Raw genomic sequence first — 18,745 nt, forward strand, 5'->3', positions numbered from 1 at the left:
GGTGCGGTCATCCTGGTACATCTTAGCTGGGGGCCATGATTCCGTTCTCCCCTTTAATTCCGTGGTAAAATGGAGCATAAGTAGATTTCCAGTAAGTACACACGACGAAGGGCTTGGGAAAGGTTATGTAAAACTTGTCAAATTGCTCCGCTGAAGAAAATCTGGCATGTCTTTACAAGAATCATGGTTAAATTTAAATCATGATTATGCACTTTAAAAATGTCATTTTTCAAATGACATAAGCTAAGTTCTGAACGTTGAAGAGACTTGCCCAAAGTCGCACGTCTCCTTGGCGGAGGTCAGGCTTCATACTTTTTATTTTTATTGAAATAAAACGCTCTATCACCAGTCTGAAACTGATACTAAGAAAGCCTTAGTACAGCATACTGAGAGGTTGCTTGAGTGATTTGAAGCTGTAGAATAATTAATTTGGAAATTAAACAGCAATTTAGAAGGATAGGACTTAGCCAAAAGGCGAGGTAAGGGAAAGTGTTCTAAGGAGGAATAGTATAATGGTCTACAGTTTATTTTAGCTATTGAACTTCAGATAATTTAGATGGAGATGCATCTGTTTTTCTGAACAGGACCAGTGGTTAGGAATTTTCAAAAACGACTTGGTAAATGGGAACAATCATCTCAGTTTTGCATTTGTGTTAAGGGCAAGTAGAATGATAGATGTTACAAAATAATGTTAACTATTGTTTATCTGGCTTTATAACATATTGTCCTTTCTTTTGCCTCCTATTTCCTTTCAGAATGACATGGAGATGACAATGCGGAAGCCAAATTCATTTTGCATTTTTGCCTAGCTCCTTAGCTGAAAATTATCTCATTGCAGCCTTTGCTATAGCTTAATACTACCTAAATTTCTAAGACATAATCTGAGGATTCTATTAATGACATAAAATTAATTTAAAATTACAGAGTATCATCTGACATGTTTTAGAAGGTAGCAGGAAAAGTAAATCCAAACTTTTCACAAGAGAATAGTTGAAGTTCTAAAAAGGCATGCAGAGAAAAGTGGGGGTCACATCTTGAGAAAGCCTTTAGGACTCTTAGATACTTTCATTGTTTCTGTGGCTTACTTTGCATCCTTCACCTTCATGTTGACTGTTTTTATAGGTAAGAAAATATCTAAAAGTTAGGGTTTTATCAGATGTTGGTGTTTTATGATTCTTTTTTTATTCTTCAATTAATTAATTTTTTGGTTTATCTTTCTTTAGTTAACTATATATTTCTGCTCTTAGTAACTATTGATTTCGTTGTTTGATTCTTGGAAGTAATTTTATTTCTTTCATTACCTGGTTTTGGGGACTCACTTGATCATTTTTTTCCTCATTCCCCTACTTTGGGATTTCTCAGGTGGGTAAAAAAAAACACATTAAGATCACCTGGGGTACCTGTCAAAATGCTAATTCCTTGGATTTCCCAAACAATATTGGGGGAGTGTGTGTGTGTGTGTGTGTGTATGAGTGTGTGTGTGTGTGTGTGTGTGTGTGTTTGGTGTGGCGGGGTAGGTACAGGGTACATATTTATGATGGAGGAGCCTGGATTTCTAAAGATTTTGTGGAGCTGAGCTGCTAGAATGCCCAAAGGCCACCTACCTGTGAACTTTTTATGAGAGAAATATGAACCTCTGTTAATTCAGGCTTAGAGCTGAAACTAATCCTAATTGATAAAACAAATATTAGAAAATAAAATAAAATGTAGTATCACCTCTTAAATATGAGGAAACAAGATATGAAATACAAAAATTTCCTACCTTGACAGAGATTATCTCAGTAAGCTTTTTCTACTTTGCATGGAGTTTCATTTAGTCCCAATAGAATATAAGTTCCATAGCAGAGACTGTACCTCATTTGTTCACTATTGTATCTCCAACTGCTAAACAGCACATAGGAATTTAATAAATATTTGGTGAATGGATTATCACTAAAAACAAAGCTTGTATATAGGTGATATATATCCAATTAACTTTTCTTCCTAGGAAACTTTTTATAAAATATTTCTGCATGGTTGTAAGATTTATTTGTTTTTGAAGTTTAGGCATTCCATCATTCCATATGTCTAGTTATGAGTGTGAGTTCATAAATCTTGACTAATATTTGGTCTGGTCGGAGAAAACTTCCTCTTTTTTCTTTTGTATTGATCCAGTCTGTTTCTTCCATGCTTCTGAAACTGTTATTGGTTATTTGATATCCTGGGTCTGTCTTACTTTTCTAATGCTCTTCCTTCTAGGATTTTTATTTTACTGTTTTTTTTTTTCTTTTTGTAAATTTTGAGAGAATTCTTCCAACTGAGCTTTGAATTCAGTGATCTAATTTCCTTTACACCTTTATGTTTTATAGTAACTCACTATAAATGCCCCCAAATGACCTTCTTCTTTGACCTGCTGATTCTTTAAAAAAAGATTTTATTTATTTATTTGAGAGAGAGGGAGAGCATGAGCAGGGGGAGGGGCAGAGGGAGAAGGAGACTCTCTCCCGAGCAAGGAGCCCAACATGGCTCCATCCCAGGATCCTGAGATTATGATCTGAGCCAAAGACAGATGCTTAACTGACTGAGCCACCCAGGTGCCCCAGCTGCTGATTTTTTTTATTGTATGCATTGATTTGCTTTAATTTATATGTTCTTATAAGAGATTTTTTAAAATTTGCCATCAGTAACTGAGATGAGTCCCAGTAAAGACTTGTTAAGACCATGAAAATAATAAAATAACTATTTTTTATTTTGCTACCATCCATTTCCCAAAATCCTGCATTCTCAAATATGTAGACAGCTGTTATATTTTAGGGTTAGAAGTATAGTTGACACTCATTGTTTTGTCTGGCAATGGCTCTCATTTCTTTTGGGAATAGCATGCCTCCTTTTCAAAGAACTCATTCTACTATAACATGTATTCTGAATGGACTCTTCCATGTTCTTTGCTCTCAGGAATGAACACAATATAAGTGAGTTATAGCATTTTGCTCCCCTGATTCAGTGAGGTGGTCACATGCCCAAGCTGAGTCAAGGAGGGTTTTTTGAAATATTGGATTAAGAGGGAAGAGCTATCTTTTTCTGATAACTGAATTGAGAAGATAGGAGCCAGGAGCCAGTGCGGGCTATAGTTATAGTTAATGAGACTTCTACTCTGTAAAACACACAGAGGCTTAAAGAGAAACAGAAATGAAAGTCAGAGAGTACTAGTTTTAGTCTTTCCGAGGCTAGCTTACTTCTCTAGAATTTGATCATATGGTATAATTTTTGTTTGTTTGCTTGGATTTTTGTCACTTACCATCAGAAGATCTCCCGTAAAAGAATTTTTTCAAGGGGCGCCTGGGTGGCTCAGTGGGTTAAGCCGCTGCTTTCGGCTCAGGTCATGATCTCGGAGTCCTGGGATCGAGTCCCACATCGGGCTCTCTGCTCAGCAGGGAGCCTGCTTCCTCCTCTCTGCCTGCCTCTCTGCCTGCTTGTGATCTCTCTCTGTCAAATAAATAAATAAATAAAATCTTTAAAAAAAAAAAAAAAGAATTTTTTCAAGAGTGCTAGTGGTGATGATATTTCTTAGGAAGAATGCCATCCAATTCCTTGGTAAGGTTTTATATCATTTTAGTATGTTACAGAGCTCTGTATAGATAACAGAGAAGCCACATAACTACATTGGGGAGATTATCAGGATTGCTCACGGTCAGATGCTGGCCTTCTTGAGGAGGTTCTCATGTGTTTGACAACTAAGCTAATTTGGGGTCCTATAACTTTTTGTCTTTATTGGGAAGTTTTACTTCATGAGACTTTTAGTCTCCTCTCTAGTACATAGCATATGAAAGTCCCTAACTTACTTCTCCAAAGCTTCTAGTAAATCCCATAGTCTCAAACACACTATGTAAGTCTACTGAAGCTTGGGAAGGTGAGGATGACAGGGGCCTGTGGTCAGACTGCCACATTCCTTATTCTTCTGTGTTCTGTTTTTACGTAGTGGAACAATTTATGGTTAAAAAACACCTGGGTTAAAAGACCATGAAGAGGGGCGTCTGGGTGACTCAGTGGGTTAAGGCTTTGTCTTCGGCTCAGGTCATGATCTTAGGGTCCTAAGACTGACCTCTGCATTGGGGTAGGGGGTGGTGTCTCTGCTCAGCAGGGAGCCTGCTTCCCCACTCTCTCTGCCTGCCTCTCTGCCTACTTGTGATCTCTCTGTCAAAAAATAAATAAAATAAAATTTAAAAAAGACCATGAAGAATTCAGTTACATGGTTTCTTTTTCTCCATGAGAGATTATATTAGCCAACCTCCAGGACAGCCCCCAGTGATTCATGCTTGTTGGTGTTCATATCCTTATGTTAACCCATTGCAAACCAAGAAAGGCCAACCTGGGTAACCAATAGGATGTTGCAAAAATGAATGTGAATCTTGACATTCACATTCAATTACATAAAAGTAATTCCTGTTCTTGCCTTGCTATTTCTTGGATCTTTTGCTCTGGGGGAAGTTGCCTGCCATATCATGAGACTATTTGGACAGTCTTTTGGAAAAGTTCCTGTGGAAAGGAATTGAAGCCTTATGTTAACAGTCAGCACTGACTGAGTAAGCCACCTTAGAGTGGATTCTTCTAACCTACTAAAAGTTTTGGATGACCAACCTTGGACAATACCTTGACTGCAGTCTTATGAGAGACCCTGGGCTAGAACCACTAAACTATATCTGGCATCCTGACCTACAAAGACTAAGATGTTTGTTGTTTAAAGTTGTTGTTTGAGTGAATTGTTATAGAGCAATACATAGCTAATATAGAGATTCTCACTGTTCTTAAGAAATCAGTTTGATAAATAGAGTTTATTCTGATGGAAAAGATTGGGGGAAGAACAAATTGAAATCAGAATTTCTGTTTTGGACTTGTTAATTATGAGATGCTACTAGGAATTCAAGTGTGGATGTTAAATTCACAGTTGAGCACAAGATTATTGCATTTTAGAGAGAGATCAGAATTATAGAATGGAATTTGAGAGGCATTTGTATATACATTGTATTTAATACTGAAGGAGGAGATGTAGAGAAGAGAATGGAGCTCATCATTGGGTTGCTTCCCAATGGGGGAAGAAGAAGAGTCAGCAAAAAAGTTTAAGAAATAGTCATTGAAATAGGAGGAAAAGAAACTAGCTTGTGTGTTAAGAATGCTAAGAGAAGAAAATGTCTTTGGAAGAAGGGGATGATCTACCTTGCCAAATGACCTGAGGTTCAGCAGGATAACAGAGAAGTGTCTGTGGGAGCTGGCATCATGGTGAGCACCTTCCTGAGAGCAGTTTTTAGTGTAGTAATGATTTTTAAAAAATGAAGCCCAAGTGGAGTGACCTGACAAGAGTATGGGAATGAGGAAGACAGATATCACTAACACATTCAAGAAGTTTTGCAGTGAAAGGGAGGTGAGAAATAGCTCCTGGAAAAAAATAGTAACTGGAAGAGGATATGAGGGCAAGAGGGCTTATTTTTTTTTTTCCGTTTTTGTATGTAAAATTTTTAAGATACAGGATACCAGACTATGTTTGTAAGCTGATGGAAATAATTAAGCTGAAGAGATTAATAAGGGATGCAGGAGAGAGGGGATAATTGTGGGAACAAACCCTGTGAAAAATTGAGAAGGGATGAAATAGAATTGGAGAGGTTGGTCTTTGAAGGAAGCAGGAAATTCTTTCTTTGTAATGAGAAGCCTTGATTACTCCTAAATTATACAGATTGAGAAGTGTTCAGAGATAGGGAATTGAATATTTCCTTAAAAACTAATAGCAATATCTAATAGCTTTTTAAATAGAAATACTGCGTTTTAGAGTGTAAACTAATCTCTGTGAAAACAGACTATATATGTGTGTGTGCGTGTATGTAGGTGTGCATAAAATTGAAATTCAGTTTAAAAGTATATTTGGGTGTATATGGAGTATTCAAGCTAATCTGATTTTTTTAACTAGAATACTCTTGGCTTCAACATTATTGTTGAAAATCTTTCTAATATAGATCACTTTACTTTGATGTCTTGTTAATGCTTAAATACATGTGTTGGAAATTATGTGGAAAATTTTTAATTAAGCAATTTTCAATTTAATTTTGGTTAAGATTTTTACTATACTTGAATATTTTTAAGTTCAAGTTCCCCGCCCTGTATTTCTTATTTTCTTTTTTTAAGATTTTATTTATTTATTTGACAGAGAGAGAGATCACAAGTAGGCAAGAGGCAGGCAGAGAGAGAGGAGGAAAGAGGCTCCCTGCTGAGTAGAGAGCCAATGTGGGCTTGATCCCAGGACCCCAAGATAATGACCTGAGCTGAAGGCAGAGGCTTAACCAACTGAGCCACCCAGGTGCCCCGTATTTCTTCCCTTTGAATAATTCTGATTTGTGTGTGTGTGTGTGTGTGTGTGTTTAGTGCGTGATAATAAAAGTAATACAATTTTATAGTTTATATTCTTCCATTAATGTAGAACTTTATTTTTTTACCCTAAAGTCTTTCATCTGAAATAGTTTCCACTAACATTTTCCTTCATTCTATTCGCTCTTTTTTTCCCTTTAGTCTTTTGTCTCTTTTGGTGGAGAGATGGCAGTAAGGAGGCTATAGGGAATTCTAGTCTTCATTTGATATGTCATTTTATAGACTTCTGCTTTCTTTGAACTTTAATGCCAATTCTTTATTATTATTTTTTTAATTTTGCTTAGTCAGGTCTCATGCTGTGCTGGAGAGAGTAAAATTTATTAATGAATTTCAAAGTATATATAGAAAATGCTAATATAATATATAACCATCAAATGTCTGAGTTTGCCTTTGTTTATAACATTTCTATGTTTTTCTATTAAAGGTAATTTATTAAAAATTAATAGATCTGTAGCTGTACAATTATACATGTCTAAAACATATCTTCATATGTATGTGTAATATGTATGTATTCTGAAGTAGAAAAAATCCTTTGTTGGACTGCTCTATTACTACAATATGTACATGAGAATTCTGGTGAACTCAGTGTATGATAATAACATTGGTAGAAGGGGATTTATAGAGGAGGAGGCAGTTTGTGAATTTCTTGATGAGAAAATACTACATGAAGTTTGTAAATGACTATTTGCCTTGCAGGAAATTCATAGATCAAGGAACATTCTCTTCTAGTCTAGTAGGTGTTTACTGGTTGATTACACAACATTGCTTTTCCTTGTTGATTTTTCTTCAAAAACCCAGATTGTTCTTATACCTTCCATCAAAAAGATGTCATTTTTTAAGCCTATTTTATGCCAGGTACTCTGCTAGGCTCTGGGGATAAAAAAACATAGGATTATTTGTTGCAAGGGGCTTATGGTCTACTGAGTAAAATAATCAGGTAAAATGTATGGCCAGTTAATGTATGGAAAGATACACATGCCTTACCAATCATGGGAATCAGAAATAATATATTCCAGTTTTTGAAGATTAGGTGGGTGATAGTATCACATATAAGGCAGAATGTGAAAAAGGGATGCTGTTTTGGAATGATTGCAAATATTACTCCTTTCTATCTCTTTATTATGCTTTATTTTCCTTCTCAGACCTGAGGTATATGTTTATTTATATATCATCTGCTTTTATCCACTAGAACATGAACTCCATGAAAGAATTGATTTACAATGTTTTTGTCCACTGCTAAATTCTTAGTGCTTATGGTAGTGCCCGACACACAGTAGGTACTCAATGAATACATGTTGAATAAATGAGTGGAATGGAGATTTATTACACAGTATAGCAGAATTCAAGCAAAACTGAAATTGCCTGTGTTAAGACTTAGAAATTCCACAGTTTAAGGATGTAACTTATATGAGTAAATTATCTTTATGCACAAAAGTGTTTGCTTGAACATTCTTTAAATAGTGAAAAAATTGAAAATAAACTATATTTTTATCAAAAGGGTATAGTGTGCCATCTGCATACTTTGGAGTATATACATGTGTGTTGACATGGATAGAAATTTGGGGAACACTTTTAAGTGAAAAAGAAGTGGCAAAACAATGCAAATAGTCTTATCCAATTTGTGTGTGTGCACTTATGTAAATTAGTAGAAAAACCCTGGAAGAACACACATCAATCTAGGAAAAGTGAAAGAGTGTGTAATGTTACTTCATGTAAAATTTTTATTCTTTTTATCTATGAAGTTTTTTATTGTTTGGAATTTTTATATTGTGCATATAGCAGCATACTATTTAAATACCTAACAACATAAGCAGATGATATATTTTCTTAAGCACCATGACAACCATAATAAAATGAGATGCATAGGAAAGTCACAAAAGCTATTTTTGGGAGGGCTTGTGTGAGAAGGAAACACCACAGCTTACCTTGACAAATAAACTGGGAGTTGGCCAGGTGAAGAAAGGAAAGAAGGATATCTAATGAGAAAGAATAGCTTGTACAGAGTTATGAAAGCATATGCATGTAGACTATTTGGGAAATTGAAAGTAATTTTTATGTGGTAGTGCAGGAAAGAAAGAATGAGATGAAGCTGGAGACATAAACATGATTTAGATCATGAGGATGCTTATATGCAATGTAAGAATTTCACATTACACCTCTCCCCAGTCTATCCTTAATTAGTCTTTTTTCTGACTTCAAAAGTTATTTTCCTATGGATAGTCACATTGCAGTTGCAATTCTTACATCTACTTTTGTCTCCCTAGAATGTCTTTTCTTTTAAAAAAAATTTATTTTATTTAAATTCAATTAATTGACAATTGCAGTTGCATATAACACCCAGTACATTACGTTTGGTGCCCTTCTTAATGCCATCACCCAGTTACCCCATCCCCCGCGCCCCCACCCTCCACCACAGCAACCCTCAGTTTGTTTCCTGTAGTTAAGAGTTTCTTATGGTTTGTCTCTCCTCTACAATTTTGTGTTATTTTATTTTCCCCTTCTTTCTTCTGTGATTCTCTTTTTTGTTTCTTAAATTTCACACAATGAGGGAAATTGTATAATTGTCATTCTCTGATTGAATTATTTCACTCAGCGTAATACACTGTAGTTCCATCCACATTGTTGCAAATGACAAGATTTCATTTTTTTCTACTGGCTGAGTAATATTTCATTGTATATATATATATCACATCTTCTTTATCCATTCATCTGTCAATGGACATCTGGACTCTTTCCATAGTTTGGCTATTGTGGACATTTCTGCTGTGAACATTGGGGTGCAGGTGCCCCTTCTGATCACTATGTTTATATTCTTTGGGTAAATACCTAGTGGTGCAATTGCTGGGTTGCTCTATTTTCAACTTTTTGAGGAATCTTCACAGTTTTCCAGGGTGGCTGTAACAGCTTGTATTCCCACCATTAAGAGGGTTCCCCTTTCTCTGCATCCTCACCAACATTTGTTGTTTCCTGACCTGTTAATTTTAGCTAGTCTGACTGGTGTGAGGTGGTATCTTACTGTGGTTTTGATTTGTATTTGCCTGATGCTGAGTGATGTGGAGCATTTTTTCATGTATCTGTTGGTCATTTGGATGTCTTCTTTGGAAAATATCTGTTCATGTCTTCTGCCCATTTCTTGACTGGATTATTTGTTTTTTTGATAAGTTTTTGATAAGTTTGATAAGTTCTTTATAGATACTGGACATTAACCCTTTATCTGATAAGATATTTGCAAATAACTTCTCCCATCCTGTAAGTTGCCGTTTCAGTTTTGTTGACTGCTTCCTTTGTTGTGAAAAAGCTTTTAATCGTGATGAAATCCCATTAGTGCATTTTTGCTTTTGTTTCCCTTGGCTTTGGAGATGTATCTAACAAGAAGTTGTGGCAGCTGAGGTGGAAGAGGTTGCTGCCTGTGTTCTCCTCAAGGATTTTGATGGATTCCAAGATATTGAGGTCTTTCATCCATTTGGAGTTGATTTTTGTGTATGGTGTAAGAAAATGGCCCAGTTTCTTTATTCTGCATGTGGCTGTCCAATTTTCTCAAGACCATTTTTTGAAGAGACTGTCTTTTTTCCATTGGATAGTCTTTCCTGCTTTGTCAAAGATCAGTTGACCATAGGGTTGGGGGTCCATTTCTGGGTTCTCTATTCTGTTCCATTGATCTGTGTTTGTTTTTGTGCCAGTCCCTACTGTCTTGATGATTACAGCTTTGTAATACCCCCTTGAAGTCCAGAATTATGATGTCTCTGGCTTTGTTTATCTTTTAAAACATTCCTCTGGCTATTCAGGGTCTTTTCTGGTTCCATACACATTTTAGGACTGTTTGTTCGAGTTCTGTGAGAAATGTTGATGATATTTTGATAGGGATTGCATTAAATGTGTAAATTGCTCTGGGTAACATAGACATTTTAACAATATTTATTCTTCCAATCCATGGTGATGGAATGTTTTTCCATTTTTTTTTGTGTCTCCCTCAATTTCTTTTATAAGTGTTCTATAATATTTTTTACAATTTTATTTATTTGAGAGAGAGAGCATGAGCAGGGGGAAGGGCAGAAAGAGAAGCAGCAGACTTCCCATAGAGCAGGGAGCCTGATGCAGGGCTCAATCCCAGGAGCCCAGGATCATAGCCTGAGCTGAAGGCAGTCACTTAACCATCTGAGGCACCAAGGCTCCCTCCTAAGTGTTCTGTAGTTTTCAGAATACAGATCCTTTCCCTCTTTGGTTAGGTTTATTCCTAGGTGTCTTATGGGTTTTGGTGCAGTTGTAAATGGGCTTGTTTTATTAACTTCTCTTTCTTCTGCCTCATTGTTTATATAGAAAAGTGACTGACCTCTGTGTATTGGGTAGGGATTTATCGATCTTATTAATTTTTTCAGAGAACCGATTCTGAGTTTCATTGATATGTTCCACTGTACTTTTGGTTTCTGTTTCCTTGGTTTCTGCTCTACTGTTTATTATTTCTCTTCTGCTGGATTTAGGCTTTATTTGCTGTTTTTTCTCTAGCTCCTTTAGGTATAAGTGTAGGTTATGTAGTTGAGACTTTCGTTTCTTGAGAAAGACCTGTATTGCTGTATACTTCCATCTTTGCTGCATCCCACAGGTTCTGAACTGTTTTGTTTTGTTTTTTTTTTTAAAGATTTTGTTTATTTATTTGACAGAGAGACACAGCGAGAGAGAAAGAACACAGCAGAGGAAGTGGAAGAGGGAGAAGCTGGCTTCCCACGGAGCAGGGAGCCTGATGTGGGACTTGATTCCAGGACCCTGGGATCATGACCTGAGCCGTAGGCAGACGCTGAACGACTGAGCCACCCAGGCGCTTTTGAGCTGTTGTGTTTTTATTTTCATTTGCTTTCATGTATTTTTAAAATTCTTCTTTAATTTCCTGGTTGACCTATTCATTCTTTTGTAGGATGCTCTGTAAACCTCCATGTATTTGTGGTCCTTCCAATTTTTTCTTGTGGTTGATTTCACATTTTAAAGCATCGTGGTCTGAAAATATGCATGGTATAATCTCAATCTTTTTGTATTTGAGATTTTTGAGACCTGATTTGTGACCCTGGATGTATTCTGTTCTGGAGAATATTCCATGTGCACTTGAGAAGAATGTGTATTCTTTTGCTTTAGTATGAAATGATGAAATGCTCCGAACATGTATGTGAAGTCCATCTGGTCCAGTGTGTCATTCAGAGCTCTTGTTTTCTTGCTGATCTTCTGCTTATATGATCTGTCCATTGCTGTGAGTGGGGTATTAAATTCCCCTACTATTATTGTCAATGAGTTTCTTTAATATTGTTGTTAATTGGTTTATGTAACTGGCTGATCCCACTTTAGGGGCATAGATATTTACAATTGTTAGATCTTCTTGTTGGATAGACTTTTTAATTATAATACAGTGTCCTCCTTCTTCTCTTATTACAGTTTTTGGTTTAAGATATAATTTATCTGGCATAAGGATTGCTACCCTAGATTTCTTTCGATGTCCATTAGTATGAAAAATTATTCTCCCCCCTTCACTTTCTATCTGGAGCTGTCTTTGGGTGTAAAATTAATCTCTTGTAGACAGGGGATCAGTAGGTTTTGATTTTTATCCAATTTGATGCCTGTGTCTTTTGATTGTAACATTTAGCCCATTTACACTACAAGTTATTATTGAAAGATATGAATTTAGTTAGTGCCATTGTATTACCTGTGAAGTCACTGTTTTTGATATTGTCTCTGTTCCTTTCTGGTCTTTGTTTCTTTTGGCCTCTCTCTTCACTTAAAGGATTCCCAGTGATATTTCTTGCAGCGCTGATTTAGTGATCACAAATTCTTTTGGTTTTTGTTTGTCCTGGAAACTATCTCTCCTTCTATTCTGAATGACAGCCTTGCTGGATAAAGTATTTTGATTTCATATTTTTCTCATTTAGCTTGCTGAATATATCATGTCAGTCCTTTTGAGCCTGACAGGTCTCTGTGGACAAGTCTGCTGCTAGCCTTATGCTTCTACTCTTCTAGGTTAAAGATCTCTTGTACTAAGCTGCTTTTAGGATTTTCTGTATATCTCTGAAATTTGTAAGCTTCACTATATGTTGAGGTGTTGACCTATTTTTATTGATTTTGAGGGGGATTCTGTCTTCCTACTGGACTTGAATGCCTGTTTCCTTCCCCAGATTAGGGAAGTTCTCAGCTGTAATATGTTCAAATAAACCTTTTGCCCACCCCTCTTCATTTTCTGGGACCCCTCTTGTCCAGATAGTATTTTGCTTTATGGAATCACTGAGTTTTTGAAGTCTCTTTTTGTGATCCAGTAATTGTCTCTCTATTCTTCTCAGCTTCCTTATTTTCTATCATTTTTCTTCTTTATCACTGACTCTTCTTCCTCATTTATCCTAGCAGTTAGAGCCTCCATTTTTTATTGCATCTCAGTAATAGCCTTTTGAATTTCCACCTGATTAGATTTTAGTTATTTTTCAGTGAGGGTATCTCTGTGTCTTCTCTGTTTTTTTTCAAGCCTAACTTGTATCTTTATAATCATTGTTTTGAATTTTAGTTTTGATATCTTAATTATATCCATATTTATTAAATCACTGGCAGTGAGTACTGCCTCTTGTTCTCTTTTTGGGGGTGAGTTCTTCTATCTGGTCATTATGTCCAGAAAAAAATGGACATATGAAAGAGAGGGAAAATATAAGAATAGCAATAGTGACACCATAAAAATATACAGTACACAAATTAGAAGAAAAGAGAAACCAAAAAGAAAGGAAAATTAAAAAAAAAGAATAAAATCAAATAAGAAGTTGAACAGAACAATGAACTAGATACTGGGTGTATTTTGGTCTGTTTGTTAGAAGAAACTAGATCCCAAATAGGAAAGAAACAAAAACATAATATCCAAAAATGAAGTTGAATACAATGAAGCAAAACATGAGAAAAAAAATGTATAAAACCTAAGTGTAAAAATGAAAATTAAAATGACTTAAAAATAATTGATAAAATAAGAAAATATCTGAAAAGATAAAATATAAAGCTGAAAGACTAAAGAATAATAAGAAAAATACATGAATGCTATACATTTCTTTGCCCAAGAGCTAAAGTTAACAGTTCTTTATGATCTGTAAACTTGGCATTCACTGAAAGTTTCTGCTGGTCTCCTGGGGGAGCCTGTTGCACTGATTCTCAGGTGTCTTTGCCCAGGAGGAATTGCACCGCGCCTTGTTAGGGGACTAGTCTTAGTGTAAGTGACTCTGGAGCTAGTGTGGAGGATGAAAATGGCAGTGCCCCAATCTCTAGGCCCTGAGCTGAAAGTTCGTGTCCATGTCCCCTACATTTCAGTGAGCCCTTACAGAAAAGCAGTCAATCAGTTTTGTCTCCCTGGTTTCTCTTTCTGTCTGAACTCTGTGTTCACCCATCCTGTGACTGAACATTTTTATCTCAGGCACATGATCCCGTTTCCTTTCAAGTGTCCAAACTTTATGAATTCTGGTGATGGTCTCCTCCAGTGTTCCTCCTGGGAGAGAGTGAGGAAGGTATCGCCAAGGTCCTGCCTCTTGCTGGGACCCTGCTTAGAGAGTGGTCACCCAATAGTGCAGTATTTCTGATTTATGGAAACACTGAGCAGTCCCCAGTGCTGGGGACTCTGCTGCATTCAGATACCCCTATTCTTTTTGTGACCTTGGGGATCCTGAGGCCATATTCTCCCACCTGGGATTCCAACTTGTTTTGTCTCTTGAGCACCTTTGAGGCAAAATTTTAAAAGTACTTTTTTGCATTCCAGTGGAGGCTCCCTCTGCCCGGTTTATCTTCCCATATATCACCTTGGGTTCATGTCTCCACACCTCCTTACCTGCAAAAAAGTGGCCACTTTTCTATTTGTAGAATTGTAACAATTCTTGTATCTCTGGTTGATTTTGCAGATGTTCAGAATTATTTGATACTATGTAGCTGATTTTCAGGGACCAGATGAAAATAGGGTCCCATAGTCCTCTGCCATCTTAACTCCTGTAGAATTTATTTTCAGTGAAACACCCAGTTACCTCTCACCCATATAGTTCCTTTTATTATGCCCCCTTACATTGTAATTGTTTTATGTATTATATCTACATACATTGAAAACCCTATCAAGATAGTATTAAAATATTTACCTTCAAATATCAAGCATAGTTTAAAGAACTATAGAGGATAAGAATAGTGTATTATATTGTCCCAAATATTTACTATTTCTGCAGCTCTTCTTTCATTCTCAGTGCTATAGGCATCTTTTGGATATTTTTTCCATTCTGTCTGAAGAAATTCTTTAACATTTCTTTTGGCACATATCAACTGGCAAGAAATTCTCTTGCTTTATCTACCTTTGTTTGAGAATATCCCCATTTCACCTTCATTCCTAAAACATACTTTCTCTGGATATGGAATTCTGGGTTGGTAATTGTTTCTTTTCAACATTTAAGAATATTATGAAATGTTCCACTTCCTTCTGGCCTACATGAGTCATTTGAATAATTTTTCCCTGTAAATGATACATTATTTTTCTCTTGCTATTTTCATGATATTTTCTTTGTCTGTAGTTTTCAGCAGTTTATGATAGGTCTGGGCATAGATTTCATTGGGTTTATTCTATTTGGGTTTAGTGTGTTTCTTAAACCTGTAAGTATATGTCTTTCCTCCAAATTTGGGTAGTTTTCAACCATTATTTCTTCAAAAAATTTTTTTTATAAACATTTCATGATTCTGTGCAGCTTAGATGATATCACTGTTAGACGTTTTGTTACTCTACTACAGATTCCTGTTGTTCTGTGTAATTTAATTTAATTTTTTCATTCATTTTCTGTCAGTTTTTCAGATACAGTCCCTATTACTCTGTCTTTAAATTCAGTAATTTCCTTTGCAATCTCTATTCTGCTATGGAGCCCGTCCAGTAAGTTTCTAAGTTTGTTATTGTATTTTTCAGTTCTAGAGTTTCCACTGGATTCTTAATATATTCTATTTCAAGATTTACTACCTTTCCATTTATTTCAAGATTATTTCCCCTTACTTATTGGAGCATTTTTATAATACCTGCTTTATTTATTTATTTTTTAAAAAAGATTTCGTTTATTTATTTATTTATTTGACAGAGACAGCAAGAGAGGGAATGCAAGCAGGGGGAGTGATAGAGGGAGAAGCAGGCTTCTGCAGAAAGGGACCCCAAAGTGGGGCTCGATTCCAGGACCCTGGGATCATGACCTGAGCCAAAGACAAATGCTTAACTGAGCCACCCAGGCACCCCTACAATAGCTGCTTAATGCTTTGTCAGATAATTATACAATCCGTGTCACTTCATCATTGGCATCTGTTGATGGTCTTTCCCATTGTGAGTTGAGATTTTTCTGGTTCATCCATCATATATCAAGTAACTCTAAATTATATCTTGGACATTTTGAATATTATGTTATGAGACTCTAGGTCTTATTAAAATCATATGAAAAATATGGATACTTTTGTTTTAGTTGGCAGTTGGACTATCTGGGTTCAGACCATAAACTGTAACCAGCTTTCTGCAGCTTTCTTTCAATGTTGGTTTTGTTTCCAAAGCTTTTATAGTGCAAAGGGTCTTTTTTGTGTATGTATCATTTTCAGTGGCCAGTGTGAGATCTGGGTAGTGGTCTACATCATGGTTCACTTTTTAGAGTTGTTGGTATGCTGTTCAAGTTCAAATATATGCATATGTAGCTTGTGGGTGAGGACAGGATTCATAAGCAATTTATGGTATCATTTTCTCACATTCTTCATTCTGCAAGTTTCTCTGTGCTTTTCTGTTTCTTCTAGCTTCCCTTTTTGGTTTGCTGGCCATAACCATGGGTCTTTATTCCACTCACACTCTTCCTGTGATTCACTCCGTATCTGGTACAAAACAGCAAGAGGACAGAGGTAGGTCGGGGGGTGGGGGGGGAGATTTCTTATCCTCTTTGGAGTACAGCTCATATGATTGGAGATGGAAGGTTCTTGTCACATAAAGTTTTAGACACACATTCTTCCATTGCCATCTCTGTTATGGTCACTGAGCGACCATTGGATTGCTTGGGGCTGGGGCATGAGCAAATGGGAAAAAGAAAAACAAATGGACTTCTTGCTCTCTCTGTTAGTGTTAGTCTTGTCTTTTATTTTTTAAAGTTTAATTTATTGAGAGAGAGAAAGAAAGAGAACACAAGCAGGGGGAGGGGCAGGGGGAGGGGCAGGGGGAGAGAGAGAAGTAGACTCTGCTGAATGTGGAGCCCAATATGGGGCTTAATCCTAGGATCTGAGAATATGATCTGAGTTGCAGTCAGACACAAAACTGACTGAGCTACCCAGATGTCCTGTGTTAGGGTTTTGTTTTGTTTTGTTTCTGTGCCCCATTTTTGAGTTTCAGACTAAACTAAGTATAGGCCAAAACATTCCAAAGTAAAATAAAAGTTAAAACTCACTGTCAGTTCAGTAATACTTTGATTTCTGTGTTTCTTTTCTGATCTTCTTGTTATTTACTTATCAGAGTCCTCAAGTAGCTGCCCTATGTATTATTTTTTAATTTATTTTTATATCTTTTCAGTGTTCCAAAATTCGTTGTTTGTGTACTACACCTAGTGCTCCATGCAATACATGCCCTCCACAATAACCACAATCAGGCTCACCACACCACCCTTGCTCCAAAGCCCTCAGTTTGTTTCTGAGTCCACAGGCTCTCATGGTTTGTCTCTTCCTCCGATTTCCCCCAACTCACTTCTCCTCTTCCATCTCCCAGTGTCCTCCATGTTATTCCTTAAGCTCCTCAAGTAAGTGAAACCATATGATAATTGACTCTCTCTGCTTGACTTATTTCGCTCAGCATAATCTCCTCCAGTCTTGTCCATGTTGATACAAAAGTTGGGTATTCTTCCTTTCTGATGGAGGCATAATACTCCATTGTATATATGGACCATATCTTCTTTATTCATTTGTCCATTGAAGGGCATCTTGTTTTTATCGCTATATCTGGTATAGTAATGAATTATTAATAAATAACTGTTTGGTTGGTTATTATGAGAGATTATCATAATATCTCAATTTAGGAATTCTTGAGTGAAATTTTCTTTGGAAATAATTTATTTTCTTTTATGAGAGGAAATTTAATTTCTATCTTGTAAAAGTCCTTTTCTAGATATTAAATGAGTTTTTCCTTGTTATCCTGGAAGAAATAATGTTCTTTACATAATTGTAATTGTTAACTCTTCAAAGTATTTGCTGCAGGTTTAGGAGGTGATTGATTTTTTTTTTTAAATTCTGTTTTATGTATGTATTCAGCTTCATTTTTTCTTAACATTGATAGGTTCATTCTTATAACTTGAAACCAATTTAACATGAAATCCATGTGTAATTGAACATAAAGAATAGACCATTCTTTAATCTTATATTAAATTAAAGGAATTACAAGTAGGAAAACCACTCCTTATTATACATGTTAACTATTAAGGAATAGAGGGGGAAAAAAAGAAAGTTTTCATATGTATTAAGATGACCAAAACTCTAATTATTTCTGAGTTTGTCCCTTTTAGAGCATAGCTATGGTATAGTTATAAGCAATTGTAAAGGGATTACTTTAAAATTCATGAACACTTAGTTATTCTCTCTTAACTGCACTTTCAGAGACTATAGTCTTATTGGGCTTAAGTCATTAGAAGGAATTCTAAATATAGAAAACATGGTGTCATGAACACTGTAAAATTGGACGTTGAGAATCAGGCTATTGCAGGTTGGATGCTTACTTCCTAGAGGACTAAGTTTCTAATAGGCATGCATTTCTTAGGGACCATAATCCATTTAATCATAGCCTTAATGTTAACATTAATCTATTCTAAGACTTTCCAGGAGTACTTATCAGGAAGTGACAGATGTTTTTTAGACTACATATTCTTGACTCTTTGGTAAGTCATCACTTCTATCTAAGTGTTTATTTGTTGCTTCAGTAAATGTTTATTGACTGCCTGCTATGTTCTTGGATTTTGCTAGATCTGGGGCTATATTAGACAGTAAAAACAAGTTTTACTCAGAGTTACTTGTAATTTTTCAAGAAATACATGCCAATAAAATAAGGCTTAATTGGTGTTATGATAGAAGTGTAAGTTATTAAAAATAGTATAAGATGCTGGGATGGTACATAAGAGGGACATCTAAGTCAAAGAATGTCTACAATAATACTATACAATACTAATCCAATAATAAGAGTAAGAACAAATTAGCCAAATGAGAAGATGATAGAGGACCTTTCTGACTCAATACAGAGAGATTTCCCTGAGAACTGTAGCCTGTCACAATAGTAATGCTTCAATGGTATTTTATTTTCTAAAGAGTGAGTACCTGGAAAAGTTCATATATATTT

At 35.9% G+C, this 18,745-nt stretch overlaps 1 long non-coding RNA gene across 1 annotated transcript in view; it reads left to right on the plus strand.

Moving 5' to 3' along the window:
* The first annotated feature begins 11 nt into the window (after positions 1–11).
* LOC132001114 (uncharacterized) overlaps positions 12–18,745 on the plus strand; it is a 35,808-nt gene continuing 17,074 nt past the window's right edge. Inside the window, exon 1 of the long non-coding RNA XR_009399530.1 lies at positions 12–91. This is a non-coding gene — a long non-coding RNA (uncharacterized LOC132001114). The remainder of the gene's footprint in view (positions 92–18,745) is intronic.

The sequence above is a fragment of the Mustela nigripes genome, chromosome 14 (assembly GCF_022355385.1).
Source record: "Mustela nigripes isolate SB6536 chromosome 14, MUSNIG.SB6536, whole genome shotgun sequence".
Taxonomy (NCBI): domain Eukaryota; kingdom Metazoa; phylum Chordata; class Mammalia; order Carnivora; family Mustelidae; genus Mustela; species Mustela nigripes.